This window comes from Dermacentor andersoni, chromosome 9 (genome assembly GCF_023375885.2).
Source record: "Dermacentor andersoni chromosome 9, qqDerAnde1_hic_scaffold, whole genome shotgun sequence".
Taxonomy (NCBI): Eukaryota; Metazoa; Arthropoda; class Arachnida; order Ixodida; family Ixodidae; genus Dermacentor; species Dermacentor andersoni.
In genome coordinates, this window is record NC_092822.1 from 35,064,447 (window position 1) to 35,078,057 (window position 13,611).

The window sequence follows — 13,611 nt, forward strand, 5'->3', positions numbered from 1 at the left end:
CTAATCAGGCATACAACATATAGAACAGCATGTGGAAAACTGTCAGCATCAATGGCTCATACCCCCGTGAGCAAGCAAAAATGCAATGACTCGTACCGTAAGGTTCATGGCTACTCACTTTGCGTGAATTAGCTGCGATGATACTACCTCTGTTGTCATTGTCGGTGATTTAAATGTGGATGTGTCAGTACCAAAAAGGGAGCGGTTTACGCAGTCCATGTTGCAGAAATATCCCTAGCGATGCCACACCGACCCGGCCCAACCAACCACCGAGTGGCATACAGGCATCGATTTGACATTATCAAAGGATGCGATTGCAGTTGCGAATGAAATAATGACCACTGATCAAGACAATAAATGACTTCGTGCCTTCGTTCAAAATTGTGTGTCCCCTCCGTGTCGTGTGCTAAACATCTTCACTAGTCGACCTTTACGGAGTGGAATGGCTCATTTTTTCTTCTTTTACCACTCGATTCATGGCTGATCCTTTAGTAGTGATTTGCATCATTCCATGCAGAGACCGACCAACCAACCAATCTTGTTCCAGCGTACCCAGCATAATGGTAGCAGTAGGCTCTCCGATCGGGGTTGATTAAGTACGAAGTGCTACTCCTACAGCAGCCGTTGTGGGTTTTCGGCAATTCTTGTAAAGAAAAAAAAATTGCGGCCTAAAAAAATAAGATATTGCTGACGAATTTGCAAACCAAACTCTGTACAGTAGATACCGAGCAACCCGATTTCTACGCTTAGTGCATCTATTTTAATGTGAGCTTCCTTCAATGCGAGGCAGAGCTTCCTTTCAAAGATTCCTGCGGTTCTGATCACATCTATTGCTACAACAGTGGATGCTGCCTCAAGAAATACTTTGCGACGCATCCAACATCATTCCGATTGCTACAGTATTATAAATGCCATGGCCTCGGAAATGCATGCACAAATGCCACTATAGCTTTCCGTCGTCCCCACTCCGAGTGCAGTATTTATTACGAGAGAAAAACAGAGGTCGGCCTGAATAAATCTTCTGACCTGCTACTCGGCGTTCGGGGAAGGGGAAAGGGTGTAGAAAGAAAGAATGGGGAAGACGATGAGAGTGGTGCACAAACTCCAGAATTAATCGCCAAGCATCTAAGCTGCACTACAGCCGAGTGATTACCACGTCCATCTCCACATTGATTAGCACATTGTCACAGGGACTAGGGTTTATTCATCGCATAGCAAATGTGAAGCCAGAACATGAGGTGGGCGTAACAGAATGGACGGACGGATAGAACAAGCGTAGGGTGCGACGTTGTAATGGTTCGAAAAGCAAACCACTTGCTTGGCCTCACTTGATTGGTCAGAATCGTGCTTTTGTGTCAAAAACGTCATTCTGACCAATCACAAAAGGCCAAGCGAATGATTCACTTCCTGAATCGCATCCCCAGTTTCGAGCAGTGGTTGTTTATTGCCAAATATGCAGCTTTGCGAAATGCAAAAGAAAAGGGGGGGGGGGGGGGGAGAAAGCACTCCTATACCGTGCTACCACTGTATATAGGCATATTATTGACTTTCCATTTTTTTGTGTTAGGTGAAAATCCTAGCCTTTAAAACAATGTTGGGAAAGCTCAGAGCACCCATCATCATTTGCTAAATAACTTCCCTATGAACCAGTTTGTTTCATTTCCCTGAAGATTAGCACATTGCAACGCAGAAGGTGGTCACATGGGAGCAGAATATAGAGACATGTTTGCACGCACTCTTGATTCCCCCGATCTTGCTGTGCGGCCTTGAGAGCCGCCACTGGAGAGACCGGCGCTGCTATTGCTATGACGTAGGAAGTGGCATCACGGGACCCGCATTCGCGACTTTGCCACCGCAGCTCGCTGGCAACTGAAGCCTTCATTGTTGGATTGTAGATAATGCGATTCATGCCCAAGGCACAGCATGCTTTGCTGCTCGATGCTGCAGCAACTGTCGGACGTATTCAACGGTGCCCGGTGCGAGTTTTCATGCGTACCCCAAAAACGAAGAGACGAGATGCTTGGCTGATAATTACAAGCTCAAAACTAAAGCGGAGCGCTGCTGTGAGCCATGTGTGGCTGTCAACGCAAACCGTCCGCGCAACAGCTGCAGAGGTGCACGCATTTGCTCATGCCTCGGTAAACACAAATCGAGCGAAGTGTGAGCACTTCCTGTGGTAGTTTAGTATCTTAATTTCATGATAACTCACCTTTTACACGAGTGGCCTCTAAATGTTTCTCGACCATAGCGCTACGTGCACACGCTCCGACGAGAGTGGACGATGCGGCAATTCTGCCGGGTTGCTCACTCGCTAAAAAACGTTGCTGCCTTATACCACACCAGACTGGGATGTATACGTGCTAGGTCTTGCAGTCAAGACGCTGCACATACAACACTTAAAACATGCAAATATTCGGAAGTAGCCTCGGCTACATGAACCGTACCTGAGATGCCGAATACTTCGCAGGCGCTATCACCTGATATCGCTTTCTATGTCACGGAGAGATAACAGCAGATGGCACCATGGTACGTCCACACAGGCTCGCAGGAGCTAGTGTCAAACTGCCGCGAGCATAGAGTTTCATGCAATACTAGTGTATTTTCGGAAACTAGATAGTCGCAACATCCTGTTCCCTAGTGACCATCATTTGTGTTATGGCATCATGACATGTACACCTCCTGAGAAACGCAAGGCAACTAGTTTGCAGAAAAGCAATTTAGTGCGCTGTGAGGTTTGCCACGATTGACAGTGATTGAACAAGGATTGTCGCTGTATAGCTAATATCTTGGCAAGGAAAGTTGCCTTCGTTGGGGCTTGCCAGTACAAGCAAAAGATAAGTAAACAAAAATGTCAGTACTCTCTTAAGCGGGAACTCAGAATTGGGCTGAAGCAGGTGGCTGTCATTAACAATAATAAATATCGCGTATTTCAGTTTATCATGCATACAGTGCATAGGCACCTCTTGTACATTACAGGCATGCATGTGGTTTTGCGTGGGCGCTTTTGCTTTAATTATTACCACTATGTCGCGCGAAGTGCGTACTGCACCTTATACGCATTCGTCAATTGAAAGGTATCGCGCAAGTCTCTATCGAACAGTGCACCACGCTCAGTCCCGGGTGATGAAAATTCGCGGCATGTTCGCGTGGCGCTCTTCAGGGCAGATGCGGTGTGCGCCCGGGCCTGCCTTGGGCTACCAGCCAAACGAGCGGAAGGGTCTTGCGGCAAGCTTTGGGCTCCATGTCGAACTCCACATCATCAACGGCCCATCCGAGGCGCTTGCCGCTGTAGAGCTTGTAAGCATGTGTCATCTGTAGTTAAAGAAATTGCGTGTGAAGGAGAGAGAGAGAGAGAGAAATTCAATGGTAGAAAGAAATGTGTTAGCATTACGTACATCACACCTTTTTGAAGTCATGGATACATGATTTAAACCACATTCACCTCATTGTAAAGTGTTGTTCAGGAGCTCACTCGACACACATCCTGCCTCTTCCAGAGTCGAAGTGCAATTGATGGGGGCCCGAAGCAGGCCACCATCAGTTTTGATACAATATGTACAAGTCTATTTACAATATATTTACACGTAGACCAACAGTGGCAAAGATGGCGACGCTATATCAAGCGGGGCCATGTCGTCTTCTTTCTCCTCAGTGAAGCCACACTGTGGCGGCTGTTCCGTAGCATCACCCCCGGCAGTAGAAGCACCGTCCTGGTGCTTAATCTACACATACGCGGTGAAAGGTGTGTGGTATGGCTTTAGTCTCGCCACATGAACGATGTCACTTGCAGTCGACGATGACGCTGAGAGGTTGGCGGGGATGACTTCATACGTGACATCGCTCACTTGTCGCACCACACGGTATGGGCCAGTGTAGCACGACAGCAGCTTTTTGGAAAGACCCACACGTCGAATAAGTGACCAGAGAAGCACCAGAGAAGCCGGAGTAAAATGCACGTCGCGATGGTGGCAATCATAGAGGCATCTCTGATGCTCCTGCGAGGCCTCGAGACGGGTGCGGGCGAGCTGGCGCGCGTGGTCGGCGTGTGCGATCGCTTCACGGGCGTATTTTTTTTTTTTTTTTTTTTTCAAGTGCAAGTGCTTTATCTTTTTTACATAATCATGGTTATACAGATATCTGGACCGATAGCCAGGGAAGGCTAGTTTGCGGTCCAGTGACAAATTACAAAAGACAGGTCAGGCGCAGTTTTGAACAGCACAGTATTCCGGAACATGTCATGAGTTATACAGATGAAACATTTTGAAAATACTCGTACATAATGAATGTAAGTTAGAGATTCTGGATATCAAGAAAAAAGAATTTGCTACATTGCTTGAAATTACGTGCGGTTTTAACTTCTAGGGGTGAAATATTCCAGATTTTTGTGCCAATGAATTCAATTAACCTTTCACCGTATACATTGTAACACTTTGGTAAGTTGAGGTTACCTTTTAAAGCATGTCTTGTACTGCGAGTTGGAAATGAAAAGACGTTTCGAGGAATAGGAAAGTTAGTGCATAAAATATTATTAACTGAAATTGAGATCTTCTGATTACATAGTGCATTAACGGATAACACATGTTGTGTTTGGAAAACATCATTAAATGTATCACTGGCATAATTTGAAGGACTAATTATTTTCAGGGCCCTTTTCTGTAGTTTTTGTAAAGGTTGTAGGTATGTCATGTAAGTCACGCCCCATGATTCTAAACAATAACTAATATGGCTACGGCAAAACGCATAGTAAAGGGATTTGAGTACATCGTGGGGGAAATATTGCTTCGCTTTAATTAGGGAGTAACATCCATATGCGACCTTCTTGCATACACTATGAATATGTGCTTCCCAATGTATATGCTGGTCAAGTATTACGCCCAGATATTTAAACGAATCAACTTCTTGGATGGGGATTTTATTTAACGTGATATTTATTTGACTGGTGTCAACATTGTTTCTCCTCGATCGAAAAACTACATATTTTGTCTTATTGCTATTTAAAGTCAATTTGTTTTCTAAGAACCATGAAGAAATGTTTGATAACTCGGACGTCACATGCGTTTGCAGTGCAGAAAGTGTGTCTCCTGTGAATAATAAAGCTGTGTCATCTGCATACATTAGAACGTTTGAGTTCTGAAGAGCATTAGGGAGGTCATTAATGTACAATGAGGATAACACAGGCCCGAGCACTGAACCTTGTGGGACTTTGCTGGTGACTGTGCTGTATGTAGAATAATAATCACCTATTACTACCATTTGTTTCCGTGAGGATAAATAGCTGGAAAAAAATTTTAGGGAGTCCTTTGTGACACCATAACATTCAAGTTTTTGCAGCAGTATAGAGTGAGAAACGGTATCAAATGCCTTCTTTGTATCCAAAAATATTGCTACAATTATTTTATTATGATGAAGTGCAGAATTTATTAATTGCGAAAGTGTTAGGACTGCTTTTGATGTCGATCTGGAGGGAACAAAACCATGCTGCTGCGGACAAATTACATTGTTTTCAGTTAGAAATCGCTTCAATCTCTTGGAAATAAGTTTTTCATGAACAGTGTTTATCACACTCGGAACAGAAATTGGCCTATAATTCTCTGGTTGGTTCGAATTTCCGGACTTGTATACCGGAACGACTTTGGCTGTATTTAATATATCTGGATACGAGCTGGAAGCTAACGCTAGATTGAATACTTTGCATATGGGACTGCAGCGAATGTCTATATTGTCTTTTAAAATCCTAGTGGATATCCCATCATGACCAGCCGCTTTTTTTAGATGCAGTTGATTTATCGATGATATAAGTTCATCATGAGTTATTTCTTCTAGCTGAAAGTCGTCAACTATTCTAGGTAGGGCAGGTACGATATTACAAGATAAAATCTGGTTAGCCAAATTCGTTCCTACGTTAGCAAAATAATAGTTAAAATCATTAGCTACTTGTGTCGATGGTTTATCAGGTTGAATGCTCTGTGTTTTGCTTTTTCCTATAACTTCATTTACGATTTCCCATATCCTTTTCGTATTACCACTCTCGTTCTTAATAAGGTTAGTATAGCATTGCTTTTTCGATTTTCTAATCATACTAACTGAGATATTTCTAAAGTATTTAAAGCTCTCCCTGTAATATGAATTTGATTTGATGCGTTTCCATTTACGGTAAAAAAAGTCTTTCTGCTTTAATGTTTCCAGTATAGTGTTGTCTATCCAAGGACACACTGGTCGCTCATAATTGTGGCGCACATATACCCTTGTAGATCGCTTAATAGCATTGCAGATGCATTGAATAAAATTTTCACATTGAGTATGAACATCACACAAATCAAATACTTTCTTAAAGTCTACGCATTGGAGCAATCGTCGTACTTCTGCATAATTTATACAGGAGCATCTTCTATCGCATGTATTACACAAGGAGGACATGTATTTACGAGGTAAAAAGAGAAACGTGGGGTTGTGATCCGCAATGGTAACATCGTAAACACCAGCTAATACATTAAATTCAAAATTACACAAGATGTGATCAATAAGAGTTTCGGAGTGGTTTGTAATACGTGTCGGAGAAGAAATGACATTTTTAGATTGAGTGATTTAAGTAAGAAGATGTAATCATAACAATTCTGTTTTAAAAGGTCAATATTAAAATCTCCGCAAACGACTATAGTGTCATCTGTGGAAATAAGGGGTACCAATATTTTTTCCATGCTTGCAACAAAATCATTCATGTTTGAAAAAGGAGGCCGGTACACGACTCCTACTTTGACACCGCATTTCAATTGAACAAATAGAATTTCAGCATGTGACTGACAGATCGAGCTTTCATGGAGCGTAACATATTTAATGTCACTTTTAATAAATAGTGCCACCCCTCCTGAATATTTATTGGATGAACCAGATTTGTTGATTACATACATGCGGTAAAGAATGAACTGATTATTTTTTGTACTAACTTAACATTAACTATAGGTCAACGTACGTCATCGGTATACAATCAATATATTGTGGAGCCACTGCAGCTTTGTGTGGCTACATCTCCGCCGTACCGTAGAGTTGATAAAGCTTTCTTTTAACTTGGTATAGCGTAAACACTAATAAATGTTCAAATCGTGAGACTTATCACAAGTTACAATAACATGCAAATATACAGGACCCTCCGGTTCGCATCAGTGTTACTACACAGTTGAAACATTATTTCAAGATTAGTTATATACCGCTAAATGCACGAGGAAGTTACGCGCGCGATGTCTATGCATGTACCGTGTTTCTTATATTTGAGCGCATCAAAAACTTGCACCCATATAGTCAACTGTGGGACAAATAAAAAGAGCACGTTACTTAGCAAACTGGGTTTTTGCCTAAAACGCTAGATCGGAAGCACTCTGGTACCAGGAAAACACTGCATCTCTGCAATAGCGACACATTTCAATAAAACATGAACTCGCCACGGCAGCATATGACGGTTGGGCCAACGGCGTTAATACGGGTGCGGCCGCTACATACGGGGGAAGCTACAGGTCGTGACGTCACAAGATGCGGCGGCGCTGCGTCTGCTCCGGTGCAGGGAAAACAGACGTCGCGGCCCCAAAGAGTACCCACAGACGATACTGTGGCCGCAATTAACGCGTTTGTAAAACACTTCGCCCTATTTTTTTTTTTTTTTTTTTGTAATACTTAAGGGGCCCTGAAACACTTTTCTAACCAATCATAGAGTGGCCTCACCACTAAAGGACGTCGCCTCACGAACCTCATGCCGGAATAATTTTTCGAGTCCTTCAACTTTAAGTGGAGTTATCGCGCTGACACCCAGCTTAATTTTCGTCTACGCCAGCGTGTTGGAAGCTACGCAGAGAAGCCGACAGGGGCAAAAGCACCCCAGCCAAAAGCTGGGCGTCGAGAGAGCAAGAGCGAGCGACTTTTGGCTGTTTCTGACACGACATTACAAGTTCCCTGCTGCATGGAGTTCAGTAAGATTCGGCTCGCATGTTCACAGCAACCTCTATACGACAGATCAAAGATGAGGGAAGTAAGTGCGATCGTGTGCCCTGTATTACACATTCTAAGAACGGCTTGCACCATTTTCGGCTTTGTCACAGCCTCTGTCACAGAACGATAACCGGCATCCATCTTGACAACGTCATTCGCGTAATCGGCATCATAGGAAAGTAGCGAATGCAAAGGCAGACAGACGACGATTGTCGTTGTGGGACAACGATACGCTCCAACGGGTCCAAAGTGTTTTAGAGCGCGTCTGCGTACGGCCTTGTTACGCCCGGCCTATACGCTGTAAAATCATTTACACCCTTAGATGTCAAAAGGGTATAAATTGGTCTATACCACATACCCTTCTTGGGTGTAAGCTTGCTAGTCAAAGACCGATTTACACCCTTATTCACTTTCAAGGGTGTAAATCATTTTACAGTGTAACCAGGCCTTTTTTTGCACTACGCTCTAAAAAAACATGACCCTTTAGGGCTTATCGTGTCCTTCAACCTTTAAATATTTATCGTTTGAGGCGTATATTTACTTATCGCCAAACAATGATCGTCCCCTGTCGTGCCTTCGTTCCCTTTGTGCGAACTCAGCGCTATCGCTAAGTTCTTGTCAATAACGTTTCACGCTGATAACGCGCGTTCCGTTTGTGGCCTGGAAGCACCGGGCGCGCAACGTTAAAGAAAGGAGAGGCACACAGGACAGGGGGGCGACGATTACTCTTCAGGCACAAAATACGCCCCAACGGTGGCAACTTTTCTAGAGCGTATTTTCAGTCTCTTTTTTTTTTTCATTTCTTTAATAACGGAGAAAAAACATTTGTTTCATTTTTACTTCTTCACTGATTAGCTGTCGACCTAGCAGTTACACGCGAGAGAGCCTCGATCCCCTCGAGAGCGACACAAACAAAAATATCCCAACTGGCGTAAAAAATTTGTTTAGAGCGCATCAGTCGGAGCTGCCCTTACGTTTACGCGGACAGGCAGTTTAACTACTACTCACTTACCAGTATCCGCCATTGCTCATCAGGGTGATAAGCGGAAGTCTTCTGCTCCGCGCAAAGCCTGCAGAAGAACACGAACGTGTATTTGACGATCGGAACAACAGATATATGTCGCTCAAGATCAGTCCAACCGCGATCTAATGAGCACTTATTGCGTCCCTTATTTGACCATAAGGACCGACATTTCTATGCCGTTGTAGGCCTGTGAGACTAAAGCACTACTGTGGCATATTTCTAGGGATGTATACAGAGACTCGACCACAAAATTTCCAAACTGAAAAGGATAACACTTCGCAAGTGTGAAGGTTGAGAAACAAGGTATTTTAATTTATGCAAAAGTTGTCTCAAAATGCCTGTCCAGCACTCCTTTCGATTTGACCTTTCCGGATAGAGTGAGTGAGTGAGTGAGTGAGTGAGTGAGTGAGTGAGTGAGTGAGTGAGTGAGTGAGTGAGTGGACTAGCTTTGTGCGACGCGTCTCCCATTGCCAATTTGCGGAACATACGCGATATCCCTGGAGCAAATGCTAAATTTGTGAGAACTCCGCTCGTTCGGCTCTTTAGTCTTACATGCTTACTGTTGGTGTTTGGCGACGAACGCGGCCTTGCAATTTGGTAGCGCGACAGCGTGTGTGCGAAGTGACCTTTAAATAGAAAGGAAGAGATAAGTGCAGTGCCGTAACTCTCACAGGACGACACATCAACAGCACTGCAGGGGAAAAAGGGTGTCGGGGGAAAAAGCTGAAGAGAGAGGAAAGGAGAAGGCGAAAAAAAAAACATAAGCGAATGCGGGGCTCAGAGCCGCGCTCTTAGTTGCGTCACAGCGCAAAAGTCAAGTAGTGCGGCAAGCGCACTCTTGACGATAGAGGAGTGGGCTGCAGGAAAAAGCAGCGCGTTGGTCGTGTCGCGAGGCAGTCCCAGACGCCGATATGAGGAACACAAGTCCGTGCGCTCCACACTGAAAGCAGGACAGTGAAGCCCGTGCATCGGGGGCGAAAGTACAGGAACATTGACCCCCAAATTCCGACCACGAAAACCGGCGAAAGGTCTAAAGAAAACTAACTCATTTTTTTAAAAAGAAGAAATGTTGGTAGGCGCCAGAGAGTTTTAAATAATTTGCTGTAATACTTGTTTCCAAGAGCTATAGTTTCGGTTTCTGCGCCCAGAAGGTGCACGCGTCATGACCTCGTTAAACACTGGCTGAGTACTCCGTTCCCGCGGAGGCAGCCACACGCAAGCGCAACCGAAAGCTCGAAACGTAAAGTACCTTTTTTTGCATAAACTACGACATCATACCTAGCAAAATTTTGCGATTTTACGACATCACGACGATGTCAATTACGTCAAAGACCGCCGTTTCCAGACCAACTTTAGCATAAAGGGCCGACCGGAACAAAATCTCACTTCGGCTAAATCTGTTTTAAATGAGTAGTGCATACCACTGAAGGCAATCTTGGCGAAGCCACAGGGGTGGTAATTGTATAGCTTTTTTTGTTGGCAGACTTTAAACAGCGCCTAAGCAGACGACGCGTGCACCTGGTGGTTGTCGCTATGACGTAAATCTCAACACGCTGCCTCCGAGATATATTTCAGCGGGCCGTGGCGACCGCGGGCTCCGCCTTATCTCTGAGGTCATGCCAAGGAGCCGCCCGTTAAGCGTGAGACACATGGTGCGATTTCGCGTACGATCCGTCGTACGGCGCGTCGTTTCCGACTCGATGAATGCGACGGTTCGGGACACGTGGTTCGAATGAGTGTGCGCGGCGTGTAGCTCCACCCAGAACCCCACGCCCCTACACGGACGATATAACTTCGCAAATAAAGTAAAAACAGCTTTTTTCACAGCCCTCTCGTTTTACACAAACGATGGCATGTAAACACGCCTGTGCGAACAGCGTAGCGTAGACGTAATCGAACGCAAAATCGCACCACGTGTATCGCGCTTTATGCGTCACTCCCAGCGAACGCTATTGGCGGCGTTTTTTAGAAGTTCCGTTATCAAAAACGGCAATTTTTGCGAGCTTCTGTGGCTCTTCTGCTCCAATTTCAAACGTCAAATCTTGCACGGTAGGCCCTCCTCTATAACTAAACTATGTTAAAGTAGGCTTTACACGCGGTCCAAAATTTTGTCGCAGATGGCTTTTAAGAAGCTGCGCGGGACAGACGTCGAAGATGTATGTTTCTGGTGTTATGATCGGGCGTTCACTCCGCGACAACCTTCGGCCACGGCTAGCGCAATTATGGGGAACGGGCCGACGGCCTCGTGAAAATGGTTCTCAAAACGGATGATTTATGGCCATCCTGGGAGTACCTCGGTCAAGAGAGGTTTGGGCAAATAGTGCAAGGATACGGTCCGTCACCTGTCAGCCGCCCAAATTGGCACGTCCCCGCCGGGGACGGAGTCAGTGTACGATCGGAGTCACTGTACGAGCCCCCTTACCCGGTTTGTGTCCAGTGATGTGCGTGTTTCCGACAAAGCTCCCTTCGGAGGGAAAGGGCAACAGAACTCCGGATTGGTGGGACCTGATGTCATCGGTACCCTGATGCCGGATTGGGGGAAGTGGCTGAACAACGACCACGCAGGGCATAAAAAGAGCGACGGACGGCGGTAGTGATCGGCTGCTACAACTGCTTCATGAACTCTTCTGTACTACTTTGAATTTTCTTGTAAATATGTAAATATAATCTTGTTTGTAAAACGTCCTGGATGTCGAGCCCAGCCCCACGTTCCCTTAATCCTCCACGAGCAAAGTGCATTCCCACATCTTCGGACCCCCAGTCGCAACACTCGGTAGAATTACTGCATCTGGCTGTCTTTTGGAGCCATACCCTACAAAAATATACAATGACAAGACTCATAGCGCAAATAAAATTTTGATATAACTGCTTTGCTCGAGCCAGTTTCGGTTTCGTTTCCCAAGAGGATACTGTGCCACGACGACACGGCCCAGTATGCGGTGGTTTCATGGGAGCAGGGCATTGCGACGTCTTGGGACATTCACTCCGGCTCGCTCGGTCGCCTCGTGCGCTACGCGTAACAGCATACGAGACGTCCTAGTGCCAAAACGTCGCTATGTCCTGCTCCCACGTAACCACCACGTGACCCTTCAAGTGTTTCCGAAACTTCGTACTTGCCAAGTCTAACGTGCGAGAAAATCGAGTTCTATAGCGTCTCCACAACTACGAAAATGTCTCAGTGCTCTTTAAGACCAACCTGATGAGCTTCAGTCAATCCAATATTCAACCTTATCCTTCGTTCACAGATCATTTGTTTACATGTGAGCCGGTCATTACGAGAATCGTTTATATTCATGCTTGGGCACTCTTGCCAGGGTTCTAGAGTACACGTTGCGCAAATTTTTGTCTGTCAAGTTGGGGGTGCGGCCCTTACACGAGTGCTGCCCGTTTCAGAGAGTACAGTCGGCGTCACCCTTGCGTAGAACGCGAGAACGGCGAACTCCGGGGCGCTCCTGAGCCAGCCATCGACGTCTAACGCTAGCTGCTGGGCCTGACGTCCAACGGTAGCTGCTGTGCAAGTTTGGGACCAGAAACTACCGTTAGGCGTCGCTGGCTGGCTCCTTTATTCAGTGACGCTACCTCGGCGACGCGGTAGCCGCCGTTCCGGCGCTCTACACAAGAGTGTCGCCGACTGTACATGCACATACGGCATACGACGCAAAGCACGATTCTCCTAAATTAGGAACTTGATCAGAACAAAATACGTTGTCAGCGCAACGCCCGCCTCCTTGAACTTGAAACGCGTGATTCTATCCGTTGCGATCGAGCTCACCCGAGCGAACTCCTGGCGCAAAACAGCAGAACCAGGCGCAGACCAGATCGAACGCCGAGGACGTGCTTCTTCTTCGCCACTGGTGAGCTCTTGTGCACTCACGTGGGGGATGATGATGATGATGTTGATCATGATGATGACGAGATGATCACATGTAGCATACTCGCTAAGGATGACTGGCTAAGAATCGAGTGGCGTAGACAGAGAGAGAGAGAGAATCCCTTGGGAGGAAGCAAAAGCAGGGAGTTTAACTAGACTTTTTCCACTTTGCTACCCCACACGGGGCGATGGGGGAGTGAAAGGGCGTGAGTTAATTGAGCATATAGGAGGTTGGTCAACGCGACACCTCCTGTACGGTCTACTTCCAGCCTACTCCTCCGGTCGAACCCACTGGGCCCTCCCGGCCGGGCTGCTCTGATGCTGCTGGGACGACCCTCTACCTTTCTCCCCCCTACCCTCTCTTTCTTTTAATCCCATCTCCCCCACCCTGCTGGCGCTGAGTCGTGCTACCGCGCGAGTTGCAGAAGATAGTGCCAGCCTTTCCTCCTTTCCCACAAGAACCACTTCTCTCTCTCTCTCTCAACGCGACGTCGATGATGATGATGATGATCGCGCAGCGCTTCCGCGTTTGGAATCGTTTCCGATTCGCAATCCAAAAGCGCAAGAGCAACCTTGCACCAGCCCTTTCTCGTTCAGCTAAAACAACAACAAAGTAACTATTACCAATTAAATACGCACGAGTCGACGTCGACGTCGAAAGCATGACTCCTTGTCCAATCTCAGGAGCGACGGTAACTGGTGACTGAGCACACTATGCAGACAGGAGTGCATTCTGCGT

At 46.0% G+C, this 13,611-nt stretch overlaps 1 long non-coding RNA gene across 1 annotated transcript; it reads right to left on the bottom strand.

Annotated features, from left to right (window-relative positions):
- Window positions 1-1,177: 1,177 nt before the first annotated feature.
- On the bottom strand, window positions 1,178-13,290 carry LOC129383884 (uncharacterized). The gene is made up of 3 exons (XR_011890297.1): window positions 12,774-13,290; window positions 8,990-9,047; window positions 1,178-3,312 (listed from the first exon to the last, which is right to left on the bottom strand). It is a non-coding gene; the product is annotated as an uncharacterized lncRNA (long non-coding RNA).
- Between the last annotated feature and the right edge of the window lie 321 nt (window positions 13,291-13,611).